Here is a 14,115-nt window from a genome sequence, read left to right on the forward strand (position 1 = left end):
AATTTTAAATTCAAGAGTTTCGATTGACATATTTTAAACACTCCAAGATTCAAAAACTTTGTAATTCTAAACTTTAACTCCGAATTTATGAATTTTCCACTAACATATTGTAAATTTCTACTAGCATATTATAAACTTTGTACACCCAGCTCCAAATCTTTGTAGTTCCAAACATTGCTGTCATAGCTCTAGGAACTTTGTATTAGCATATTTCAAACTTTTTGCTCCGCAGGTTCAAAAATTTATAAGAACATGTTAGAAACTTTTAACTAAATTTTATCTGAGGGTGAATCGAAACTTTATATATTGGTTAAATAACTTTAAAATCTAAAATATATAAACTATAAACCCACAGTTCTAGACTTGGAAAACAAATATTCAAAGCATTTTGACTCCATACATAGAGAATATGAACAAAAAAAGTTTGTGGTATTACAAACATGAAATGTACGTGCATGTAATACATGTACCCAGAAGCTCGCGGAGACATACAAGCTTAAAAAAATGCACCCTCGGTGCCTCACTCATGTCGCAGAAAAAAGTTCGAAAATGGGAAAATGAAAAAGAAACAGAAGGTTGATAAATAAGAGGACATAAGGGCTCCACGTGGTTCCAACTAGAGTAGGCTCACCATTCGCTGCTATTGTTGCTGGAACGCGCGCCGAATAAGAATTTTGGGGACGCGCGCTAGAAACCACAGTCCCATAGATGGAAACTTTGTAGAAACTTCATCAATTGCAGTGATTTGAGACAAGAAATCACTCACTGAACAGACGCGTCATGTTTGTGAAGTCACTTTGATGGTTGATGGGTGCCTTGGCAAATGCCACCGGCACTAGCAAGACAATGATGCTCGTAGAACGCACAAGGTCGATACAGGGTTTCTTCAAAAAACAAGGTTGCTACAGCAGGCCACGGTTCATTCTTTCCAGGGATGCGACGATATCTTTTGATATTTCTAAAGGACCGATTCTGCGGTACTTTGACTTTTAATACGTCGTTAATCGCTGACAGGTGGACCCGATGTGCAAATTGACTTGTCGTTCCTACCCAGGACTCGTGCCACCACAGGCTTCGATCCCCCTCCTACTGTCCTCCTACGCTCGCACGCGGCACACATACCTGTCCTGCGGCTCCTGCATCTTCTACGGCATCGACAAGTAGCGGTGGCGGCCATGGTTCCGGCTTCGCATCCCTGCCGGCGGCGGCTTCGCAGTGCGCCCAGCAGCTGCCCGTCGTCTTGTGCGAGAGCGGCAAGTAGCAGTGGCGGCGGCAACTGCGGCGCCTGCTCGTCCTCTCAGCGGCTCCCCCCACCCATGCGAGAGCGGCAAGTAATGGCAGCGGCAGCAGTTGCCACCCCTGCTTGTCCTCCCAGCCAGAGGCGGGCCCCACATATATTTATGGAAAAAAATTAGTAAAAAAATTATATACATAGTATATTACATGTATATATATAAAAATATAAAATGATATGACAAAACACGCTTCTCAATCTCATATTGCGTCTTGGGCTGAGATGGCCTATTACTCCCCCAACTGCAAGCCCAAACTGCTCCCCCTCCCCTCAACCAGCGCAGACCCTCTGCCCGTCCCGACTCCCTTCCCCCAACCCCCGTTCCCCATCTTGACTCGCACCGCAGCCCTAGCGAAGGGTGAACCCAAGCGGCGGCGCGGCGCGGGCAACCCAAGCGGCGGAGCGACGCAGGCCTGGGCTAGTAGGGGCCAGCGGCGGCGGCCTAGCAGCTGGCATTGGGCGCATCTGCGGCGGCGCGGCCTGCAGCTCTGTGTGTGCGGGAGTGCGGGAGGTGGGAGTGCATTGCACAGCTGCAGCATAGGGCGGGCGGCCAGCAGCGCGCACGGCGCATCTGCGCTAGTGGCGCGCCTCGGCCCTCGGTGATAGCACATTTATGGATTGTGGCCTTCTCCTCTCTAAGTCTCCGGTGGTCCGGCCTCTGCAATTCTCAAAAAGAAAGGTGAGCACAGAGCAATTTTGATTGGCAATTGCTTATTAATTTATGATAATTCTAGAGCAACGCAGTGACTTGAGTTATGATAAATGCTATAATTTTGGTACTTAATTATATGCTATGAATTTGTACTTTAGGCTGCCCAAAAAAATTATCTTTTAAAATTTTGAATACCCAGACCTCAAATTCTAAGCCCACCCCTACTCCAGCATCTCTCCCCATAGCAAGTGCGACAGTGGCAGTAATATTTTTCATAGCAAGTGCGACTAGCCGCTATATCATCGCACATGCCCGCTGGAAATAACGATATTTAAGAATAAAATAAAACGTTCAAAAACAAGATAAAAATATTTTGGAACATTCTTATCCCTAGTATTTTATTTTGTTCTAGAATATTTTATTTTATTTTAAAATATTATTATCTCCAGCGGATATATGTGATGATACTACGGCTAATCGCATGTGTGCTATAAATAACATCCTCGGCAGCGACATCACGTGGTCGACCCGAATCGAAAGCGAATCACCGGTGGGTTGGATTCAAAGTCTACGTAGACTCAGAATCAAAGTTGCGTTCATGTTCCTGTATATAGCCGGAGCTGAGTATCTCTTTGCAGATATCTGAAAATTGCTGGGCCGTCTCCAACGTGTTGTCACCGATACGCTCCTCGCCGTAGACGAAGTGGTCTGCTTTTGCGGTCTCTCGTGCGGCAACCTGTGCTGTCACCAGGAGCATGGAGATTCTCTTCGCCAACACCCTGCCGTTTCATCTTCGTATACGTACGTCCTACACACAACATACACTGTACAAAACGATTTGTAGGAGTGCTATGTTTTTTCTTAGGGTTACTGTAGCAATTTGCATGCGATGGCATCACCTGCTCCTATAAATGCATTTCTAAGGACACCCGCCTTCTAAAAAATCTAAAAGTTTTGATTTCTTTATCCAAACAACCTCAGATGTAGAGTAGCTAAGTTGTGGTGGTCAGATCTAAAATTTTTATAGTTTATACATTATTCATTTATACCGTTTAAGATCATAGAATCATTTAATAGTTGTGCCCTACACAGTACTATGACCATAATATCTCATGCAACTCAAGTCGTACTTTGAGGTTTCAACAATCTTAACTTTTATATACACTGAAATATATTTGACATTTTTTCTGTATCTATAGTTCATAATAACCATAGTGTAGAAGTTTCACTTTTTTATTTATTTTGCTATATCTAAATATTTAAATGAATTTTTGGAATAAAATAGAAACATAGTTTTAGGGGGATTGGAAAAGGATTTCTAGGGGTGGGTGATGGCGTTATCTTTTCCTACGAATCAATTTCAGAGTTAATACAAAAGAATTGCATACCTTATAGAGTGACTGTGTAGTGTGGTGGAGAGGAGGGTACAAAGCGAGACTTGAAGTAAGCGTTCGAACCCCGGTTAACAAAGTGTGCATATTAAATTAAAAGAAATTTACCTCTGTAGTAGAGGGGCTTGTGGTTGTGGCTGGTTGACTAGGATATTTTTTTCTTTTTTATTTGCTATTTTCAATTTTTTCTAAATTTTTCTTTTTTCTCGAAATTGATTCGTAGAGGTGGGTAATGGTCTGATCCGCCTCTATGGCCGGGTGATGAACTCACCCGTCCCTAGAAATGCATTTGCAGGGGCGGGTTAGCCATGACCCGCCGGGCGGGCACATTACCCGCCCCTACATGCGTTACCCGCTCCTATAAATAGCTATTTCTAACTGCTAAAAGTAGGGGCAGATACTGCACCCGTCCCTATAAATACATTTTTACCCATTTCTGAAAACATTTTTTATAGCGGTACGGACCACTTTTTCTACCATTTCAGCTTCTTACATACATCCTGCACACAAGATACCAACCAGTTTTTCCAGAGCATGTGTGCGTGCTTATTGTCAGATCCGGTCTTTCTTACGACAATTTTGTTTGTACTTCATAAAGCTTCAAGTGTGTCTATCATGAATTTGTTAGATTCAGCCTCTTTGACAATAATTTTACTTGTGCTTCATAAAATTGCAAGTTCCTGATGAGCTCTAAAGTTTCTAATAATAAGCTCTGAAATTTATTTTGCTCGTCTATCATAGATTTGTTAGATTTGCCTATGAATAATGGATTTGTTAGTTTCCAGTTTCATTGTACGTTGTCAGAGCTCATAAATAGATATTAGAAATCCTTAAACAAGATCTATGAATAAGATCTATGAATGATATGTTCTTTTTTCTAAACAGTATGCTACTCACCCTTAAGGCATGCTAGTCAACCGTTTAGGACATTCTTTTTCGTGCTATGAAGCCCGTTTCACCTGTATACACGTTGTGTAACCATATAACGTGTTATACCCTTTATGACCTAAACTGCCAACCCATCACGTAACTTTATACAGCGTGTACACGGCCAACACTGGCATGGCAGTAAGTATGTGGGTGCATCCGTAGGGTAAGTATACACGTGCATTATGTTAGTGTTTGTTTTTTTCTGAAACACAGTATACATGCAGACGCTCGTATACACGCACGCACGCTCATCCTATGTAGTATGTTCTAGAAAAATATAGACTACAGAAAAAGTTTGGTCTGTGTGATTTCTACGTGCACAAGTGAATTGGACTCTTTCTTATAGATATGAATATGTAATGCACGTCTATAAATTAGTAATTCAATCCGCTGATCAATGTGCAAATGAGTAACTCTTCCCTATGTCGACTACCGGAAATTCCAAGACATTAATTACCATAAATAACTTAATTAGATTTCTAGAAGATTTCTGAGACATGAATTACGGACTGTAGGTATGTACTAGAAGTTATAGAGAGATCCAAACTTGCGCATGAAAGATTCAGGTTATGGTTCCATGGAACATTATCTAGTAGAAAAACTTAGTAGGAACTCAATCAATCTACTATGACATGTGGTGGTTCGAGACAAAGAATCACTCACGAGGCTCACCATATCTTGTGCACGTCATAAGTTCATCACTTTGATGGGCGATTGGTGCCACGGGCAATGCCACCGCCACCACCAGCAAGATGATGATGCTCGAAGGATGCGCAATCTTGCTCCAGCACACGGCGGTAGCCATTCTCTCAAGTTCTGAAAACCAGCCCGTGGGCGCCCCAATATCTCACACCCTTGTAACCCGTTAAAACCCACACTAGTCCTTCCTTCCTTTTGTCTTTCCTTGGTGGAATTGCAATAATAATTCCACCCCTACTAGGTAGCTTTGTGGGTTACAACTAGCAAGAGACCACTCCAAACAAGTCAAAGACTCAAGTCTTTGATCGACTCTTGTTTGTGTGGATCCACGCACGTTGGGCAGTTGCTACAAATTACAAGCTGCAAGAAACCACTCCAAACAAGTCAAAGTCTTGAGTAGTCTCCAGTCTCCGCACACTTCTGCCGTGGGCCACGGTGTTCCTTTTCTCATTCAGCATCTATTCGCCGACTGATTTGAATTGCTGACAGCAAAAGAATTGACAAAAGCACTAGCCATTCACACTTTGTGATGCGGTCATTCTTTTTTATTACACAGTACAAAACACTCACACCGCATGCATACTCACTCTTATAAACGCATGTATGCAAACAGTGGCGAAGCTAAAGCAAATTGTAGGGGTGCACTTGCCTTGTGGGTGCATGGAGTTGAGCTGTGAGGTGCATATATGGTGAAAAAAATAGACTTAATCACTGAATTTGCTTATTTCTGTGGGTGCTTTGGCACCCCTAGACATAATGCAGCTTCGTCCCTGTACGCAAACCCTACTCTATGAGCATCTTCGAAGACTGACCGGCAAATTCTTAAAATTGACGAAGTCATCATAGGTACCTCGCTGTTGACGGGAACATCATCTACCACTGAAAGTACAACGCTGTTAAATTCTAAAAATTTCATTCCCACGGAGAATCCAATTCAGGATCTGAGGTGCTACTGAATCTCCGTAACCACTAGGCTACTTGTAACCATTGGGCTACGGAACCTTTCACTCGTGATGTGGTCATTCAAAACAAGGACACGCCATTCCATAATATGCTACTAAAGTCGTTCTAAAGCACCCAGAATGCTGGACCGTGCTGTCAACTCCTCTGCGTTCCTCCACATATATTGGCTCTCATTTTTTATCTTCAAAAAATCTTGGCTCTCATATTTTATAAATGTCAAATTTGGTTTTAAATTATCTTGTCTGGAGTATCAAGTATGGTACAGGGTAAATAAGTTTAAGGTAACGCATTTTTCAGCATTGACTTCAAGTCTTCGTCGACTTTCATGTTGCAGTCATGAAGCAACGACTATCAACCTGAAGTCTTCGGGAACCATACGATATGGGAGAATGGAGGATCTTTTACAGTGCACAATATTAGATTTGTACTAGCGTTCGAAAAGAACTAATATAAAAATATCAAACTCTTGAGGTTATTTATATACTACTGAAAACTTCACCCGTGGTATAGGTCGTATGCACGTAGTATAGGTCGTATAAGGATATTTTAGAAAAAATTTATAGATGGTATCATTGTAACTAGACTTGGGATTGGATTGATATCCAAAACTAAATTGGGCGAATCCAATATTGAAATCCAACTAAAGTCAGAGTCCAATCCTAACAATTATTCTCTGACATCCCATCAGTTCAGTCCTGCTCCACTTAATCCAATTCCATCCGGTACAATTCAAAATTCAAGCATTTATTGGGAGGCACAAACAAACAGCCGCGAGCGCATCATGCTGGAAGTCTTGCTCGACCGCCGCAAGCTCGTTGGCAAGGAGCTGCGCGGCCTCCTCGTTCACATCGTTGACAAGGCTGCAAGCCTACGGCAGATCTCGTGCCTTCGCTGGCCTAGTTCTACAGCCACACCTGATTGGTCGAGTTCAACTGCAGGACCACGCCCTCATACACGAATCACTACGGCTTCTTTCCCTTAAATCTTGGGGTGGCGGCGGCTCGTGCAGGACGGACCTAAGCCGGCTGTCGGACAGGGGTGTTAGCGGCACGGAAGCAGACCGATTGCTCAAAACCACAGGACGGATCCCTCTAAACACTGTGAGCTATTGATTTAATAGTTAGACAATAATTACTAAATTACCTCCACTAATAGATGATTAGATATTCTTTATACAATATATCACTAACTGATGGTACTGTGCACTGTAAAATACCTCTATATTGGAAGCTTTCAAAGGCCAGCTGAAAGTCCCCTTCTTCATGGAAGTTTTTTGGTAATGCGTTGGTGCATTTGGATGGAGAGGAACGACCTCATAATCTCATATTCAGAGTCATCCTTCCTTCCTTCAAAAGCTGCATGTCTGTCTTCAAAACAGAGCTTGTTCTAGTTATTCTCAAAGCAAATGATCGTCTCTCCACAACAATGAAGCAATGGCTAGAAGCAAAGGATCTTCTTTATTTTCTTTGTTTCTTTTTGCGTTTAAAGATTTTTTTATACGTGTGCACCCTTTTTGTTCTCCTTTTTTAATGTAATATAACCAGTAGGGGGCAACCTCTCCTGTTTCATTAGAAAAAAATGCTGTAAGCATTAATGTGAATAAATTGTGGACCACTAAAGATGGCGTGTTTAATGGGTCATTTCAACTTTTGTCTCCCCGCACCAACTAAAGTAGAGTACTATATATGGTGACAGAAACTCATAGTGACCAATGCGAAAACCACTCCTCCCTTTGGTCATCCAAATAGAGAATAACAAAAGAACATGGCTGGTCTGTTCATAAATCTTGGCCGACACTTCTCTATTACAGTTCATGTCTCCTTCATCCTACTCTGCACCTTGCCATCTCCCACAATTGCAGTCACCGAAAAATTCTCAGATGACAGACAAGCTCTCCTATCTTTCAAGTTGCAGCTCTCCAATGATCCTCTTGGAGCCTTGGCCTCATGGCACAATGATTCTGCCAATTTCTGCAGTTGGCAAGGAATCACGTGCAGCAAGAAGCACACTAATCGTGTCATTGCACTGGACTTGCGCTCCAAGGGCCTTGTTGGTCAGATACCACTCAGTATAGCCAACCTATCTTTCCTCACAGCCCTTGACCTATCTGATAACCATCTCCACAGTGCCATACCCTATGAGACTGGTGGCCTAAAGAGGCTTAGAAAGCTGAACCTCAGTATGAATTCACTCGATGGCATGATACCTGCAGCTTTGTCGTCGTTGTCTAGCCTCGAGGAGATCAGCCTCTGGAACAATTCACTCTCAGGTGAGATCCCTTCAAATCTTAGCCGATGCTCTGTCACACCCGATTTATAAGAACATAAATCGAGCAATCATATATGCGCCAGGATCAAGTCACGCATATATACAACAGATTATCAAGATATCACAACACATATCACAAATAAAATCGTATAAATTATAAAATGAATATCTTCATTACAACTGAATCAAGAATCAGTTCGAGGAATACGGAAGCGTAAAATGGATACATGAAGAGCTGGGCGCCACAGGGACGTCAACTGGGAGACAAACGCCTAGAAATCGTCGAAGCCGCTGATGTAGTCCTCCACGTTGCCGGGCACTGAGCAGCCGTCGAAGATATCCGAAATAGAACAGAAGAGTAGAGAGGCAAGTGTGAGTACAAACTAGTACTCAACAAGTATAACACGAGTATGAGGCTCTAAGGTTAGCTGACTCAACTGCATTAGCTTTTAATTTTGGCAAATTTTATTAAAGCTAATTACTACAAGTGGATGAATTACCATAACCCAAATTGCATAAGATTTAATCAATATTAATTAAGAACTAATGAGAACCATCCAAACCAAAACCACTCGGGGAATCTCCCTAATCAAAGGTTGATAACCCCACTAATCAGACGGAGGATCTGGGCCGCTCATGACTGTGAGCACAGCTGATATATCAGTTTTACACTCTCGAGAGGTTGCACAACTTTACCCACAAGTCGTGAGCTACGCTAGTTGTTTATCACACTTCCTTAGGTGAGATGGCTAGCAAGCACACTACGAGACCGTTACAAAGGACCACATTGGTAAGGTGTAACCGCTAAGGATTCTGAATCAGCGACGATGGGGCCCACCTCCGGGGGTACAAGACACACAGCACAGACCAAGCCGGAGGAGCAGGGACCATTGAAGCTTACCACCCCTCTTGCCCACGCAGGTAAGTTACTCCCGAACCAACACGACCTAATTAGTAAGTCAAGACCGTCCCATTCCAGTCTTGTGGTTGCGCGGTTGTCCCAGGTTGTCGCTCTATGAACCGGTCCTTAGGGAGAGTGGCCAACCAAGCACTAAGCACCGTGCTGGCCCCCTAAACCATGTTTCTATCAAAAACATCTTTTAAGGAGACGTGAGCCACTCAAGCACACAGCACAGAGGGCCACTCTCAGGATTAAGTTGCATAAGACCATTAATCAAATTTAATTAAAAAGGACCAAGTGTGTTATAGCACAGCAACCTAGCACAACTCACCAAAATGCAACCCAAAGGATATATATAAAGGATAATAAGTGGCTAGGAAATCCTTATAGGCATACAGTATTAAAATGCAGTATGAAATTGTATTTAAAAGTGATAGGAGGTTCATGTTATACTTGCCTTCCTCGTACTCTCCCGGCTGCTGCTCGAACTGCTCGGAAGATGGCTGCTCCTGGTACTGCTCCAGTGGCTCGACGTCTACTCACGATCGTAACAGCAATACATGGGCCACACATGCACACACATGCAAACAATCGCAAAACATAAGAAACAGTACATCAATACAATGGAACAGCACATAAAACTGGCCTAGAACGATTCTACGCGTTACAACGATCGCGTGGACATAAAGAGCGCTTAAAACAGAGCTAAAACGCAAAATCTAGGGCTAAAACAAGGTCCAGGGACTAAACTGTAAGAAAAACAGAACTTCCAAGGGGTTCTGGACAAAAACCAGGAACCTAAACGTAATTAAAGGCTAAACGCAGGGGCTAACACGTGAAAATACAGGGCTTGAACTGCGGGTTCAAATTCTATAAAGATCAAGGGCTTCGGTGCAAGAAATAGGGCTAAACTGCAATTGTTATTGAACTGTAGTGGACTGCGGGTTGATTCTTGAAAAGTGCAGGGGCTCTTTAACAAAATGGCCAGGCTGAAGCGGTACGCGCTAATCCGGACCACTGGATCTAACTTCTACGGCCCAGATCAGATCTATTTCGCGAAGGGGGTATACGCGCATCGTGGCCGCTGGATCTAGATCTAACGGTTTACACGCGATCCGGTTCGGACGGTCCGATCTGACTGCCGTTTACGGACGGTCCGATCTGACTGCCGTTTACGGATGGTCCGATCTGTCCGAGGGGGTCCGGTCCACTGGATCTTGATCGGAGGGCTGGGATGGAAGAGGTACGCGGGATCTAATCCCGACCGCTGACTTCGGGTCGGACGGCTCGGGTCGGGTCGGGGAGCACAGGCGGCGGCAGGAGACGCCGGCGATCAAGCCCGCGGCGGCGCGGCTCGGGAGCTCGCCGGAGACACGCGATCACGCGTTCCCGGGGAAATTTCACGACGAGATCAAACCCAGGAGGTAGAGCACAACGCGGGGAACCTAGCTGGGCACTTGAGGAGGTGGATTCGAGCTCGGTTAGGGTGGAACGACGGCGAGAGCGGCTCGGCACGACAAACCACGCCGGCGTGCGCGCGGTCTAGGCTCTGCGGCTAGCTAAGGATCACGACTCCTAGTGCAAAGGAACCAGGGCGCGAAGGGGAAGCTCACCGAGGGGTTTAGATCGACTGGGGGGCGGTGCAGGGGTGCTGGCGACGACGGCGGCGGTGGAGCACGGACGGAGACAGGCGGCGCTCGTGGGGAAGGCGGCTGTGGGCGCTCTCCGAGCGTCGGGTTTCCTCGGTTCGACACACGCAGGTCCTGCGAGGGTGCCAGAGGGATTAGGGAGGTCCGGGAATCACCGACGGCGAGGAATTGCGAGGGCGGAGCGCCTCACCGGCGGCGGCTTCGGGTTCAATTCCGGCATGGCCAGAGCTCAGGGTCGAGGGCAGAAACTTCGGGAAGCTTCCTGGCGGTGAGGCGGAGCTACCGCGGGTAATGTGGTGGCCTGGGGTGCGGCGGAGCGGCCGGACCACGGGGAGACCGAGGCGACCGGAGCGGGGAAAGAAGGGGGCGGCGGTGCTGGAGATCTTCGGGGTTGCAGGGCTGGGGTTAGGGTTCTGGGGGCTCAGGAAGTTCCTTTTGTAGGGCGGCGGCGCTGCCTTGGCGTGCGGGCCCAGAGAGAGTGGCTCGCCGGGGATCTCGGGAAGGAGTTGCGCCGGAGAAGAAAGGGGAGGGAGAAGGGGCCGACAGGTGGGGTCAGGCTGAGGGAATGACCGAGAACAGATGGAATGACTGAGAAAAGAACGGGAATGACTGAGAAAAGAATGGGAATGACTGAGAAAAGAAGGAATGACTGACCTACTTTCCTGTTTCCTCCCTTTTATTTCTTTTTCAAACAACTCGATTCTATTTGAATTCAACTCCTATGCACTCAACCAAATAAAACTTATGCACCAGCATGAATGCACAAACATGTTGAACCTAAAATAAATTTTAATTTTTTGTGAATTAAATTATAAATAAATGCAAGCTAGGCAAAATAAACCCTTGGAACAATTACTGGAGCCCAATTAAATTCATTATAAATCTCGAAATTTTACCTTAGGGTGTTACATGCTCCAACCTCAAGTTCATCCATTTTAGTAGCAACAAACTCCAAGGAAGAATTCCTACATGGGTTGGCACACTCCCTGCCCTCCAAGTATTGATTCTGTCAGGAAATAACTTTGTCGGTAACGTCCCTGACTCATTAGGCACTACGCCATCTCTTACCTATGTTAATCTAGGCCAAAACTACCTTACTGGAGGAATTCTACTTAATATAACAAACAGTCAATCTCTGCAATACCTCTTACTCCCAGATAATGGTCTTAGCGGCAGGATTCCTCCAGAATTGTTCAATAGCTCATCCCTCTTGGTGCTTGATCTTACACGTAATAATTTCACCGGAGCTATACCATCTGTCAGTTCAGTGTCATCACCTCTTTTTTCCCTTACCTTGGGAGATAATAGCCTTTCAGGAAGCATCCCTATATCCCTGGCGAATTTTTCTTCCCTTTCGGTGTTATACCTTGGTGGCAACAACCTCGTTGGTAGCATACCTGATAGTTTGGGCATGTTGAAACTTGAAAAATTGGATATAAGCATCAATGAGCTGTCAGGCTTGGTACCTTACTGCATTTATAACATGTCATCATTAACTTTTCTAAGCATTGGTAATAACTCCTTTGCTGGAAAACTTCCATGGAAGATTGGTCTCCTTCTACCTTCCATTAGCACATTGATACTACAAGCAAACAGATTTGAGGGTCCAATTCCTGCCTCATTGGTTAATGCATCTAGTCTTGAAGTCCCTGATCTTGGAGTGAACTCATTCCATGGGTTAGTTCCTAAATTAGGGACCTTGACTATGCTGAAGGACTTGGACATAGGTGCGAATCACCTCGAAGGACAAGATTGGATCTCTCTCTCCTCTCTCACAAATTGCAGCAGTCTGGTCAAATTGCTCTTAGATGACAATAAGTTCAAAGGAAGCATACCCGAATCAGTTGGCAATTTTACGATAAATATGAACTGGTTATGGTTAAGCAACAACAATTTTTCAGGAAGAATTCCTTCTACCATAGGGAACCTTAAGAACTTGACATTACTTTATGCAGATCAGAATCAGTTAACTGGAAGTATTCCTTCAACCATTTGGCAATCTACAAAAACTGGGTTCTCTAAGCTTGGCAAGAAATAAGCTTACTGGCGTCATTCCAAATTCTATCGGTAATCTTGACCAGGTGGAGGAACAGTACCTGGACAATAATGAATTAGAGGGGACAATACCATCCACTTTAGAAGGCTGCAAAAATTTGCTGATTCTAAACTTGTCATCTAACAGCCTTGATGGAAGCATACCAGTAGAACTCTTTAGACTCTTATCACTTTCACGCAGCTTGGACTTATCCCACAACCTCATTAGTGGTTCCATACCATCACAGGTTGAGAATCTTATCAATCTTGGACAGTTATATCTTTCTGGAAACCTACTGTCAGGAAAAGTTCCAGTTTCCATAGGACAATGTGTGCTTTTGCAATCCCTGAAATTGGATCAGAACTCCCTTGATGGTTGTATTCCTGACTCCTTCAGAAACTTAAAAGGCATTGAGAAAATGGATCTCTCTCAAAACCAGTTATCAGGACCCATTCCAAGTTTCTTCGAATCATATACTTCATTGCAATACTTGAACCTTCATTGCAATACTTGAACCTGTCTTTCAATGATTTTAGCGGGCCAGTTCAAATTGGAAGTCCTTTCAACAGTACAGCTGAGGTATCTCTTCAAGGAAATAAGATTTTATGTGCATTAACTACAATACATGGGTTGCCACCTTGCTTGACATTTAACTCGAGTGGAAAAGGGATATCTTATATCTTGAAGATTGTTCTTCCACTTGGTGTTTTTTCCTTGCTTTCATTGCTATGTCTGTTGTGGTTATTTTTCACTAAGAGGAGAAGACAACCTCAAGAACCAACCAAAGACTAAGCAGACAACCACTTTTAAGAAGAAGAAGAAGAAGGGAGCTTGCTATGTGTGCGCTAGTACGGAACACTTTGCTGCAAAGTGTCCGAACCGCAAAAGCAACGACTCCGCCAACATGGTTATTAGCGAGCCTGGAGGAACATCGGGGTACGGTAATTTATTACCTACTGTTCTTTCAGTCTTTGGTTCACCCGATTGGTGGGTTGATACTGGTGCTAATATTCATGTTTGTGCTGATGCTTCTTTGTTCTCTTCTTACCAGACCGGCGGGACTTCCTCCTTGCTGATGGGGAATGGATCGCATGCGCGTGTTCTTGGTGTTGGTACGGTAAATCTGAAGTTTACTTCGGGGAAGACCGTGCAGCTGAAGAACGTGCAGCATGTCCCCACCATCAAGAATAATCTAGTCAGCGGCTCTCTACTGTGTAGAGATGGTTTTAAATTAGTCTTTGAGTCTAATAAATGTATCTTGTCTAAGTTTGGTACTTTTGTTGGAAAGGGTTATGAAAGCGGAGGCTTGTTTCGTCTTTCTTTGTCAGATGTT

The 14,115-nt window shown here is 44.3% G+C and overlaps 1 pseudogene; it reads left to right on the forward strand.

The window, feature by feature from the left end:
• The first annotated feature begins 11,665 nt into the window (after positions 1-11,665).
• On the forward strand, positions 11,666-13,846 carry LOC112874530 (annotated as a pseudogene).
• The last annotated feature ends 269 nt before the right edge of the window (positions 13,847-14,115 follow it).

This window comes from Panicum hallii, chromosome 1 (genome assembly GCF_002211085.1).
Source record: "Panicum hallii strain FIL2 chromosome 1, PHallii_v3.1, whole genome shotgun sequence".
Classification (NCBI taxonomy): domain Eukaryota; kingdom Viridiplantae; phylum Streptophyta; class Magnoliopsida; order Poales; family Poaceae; genus Panicum; species Panicum hallii.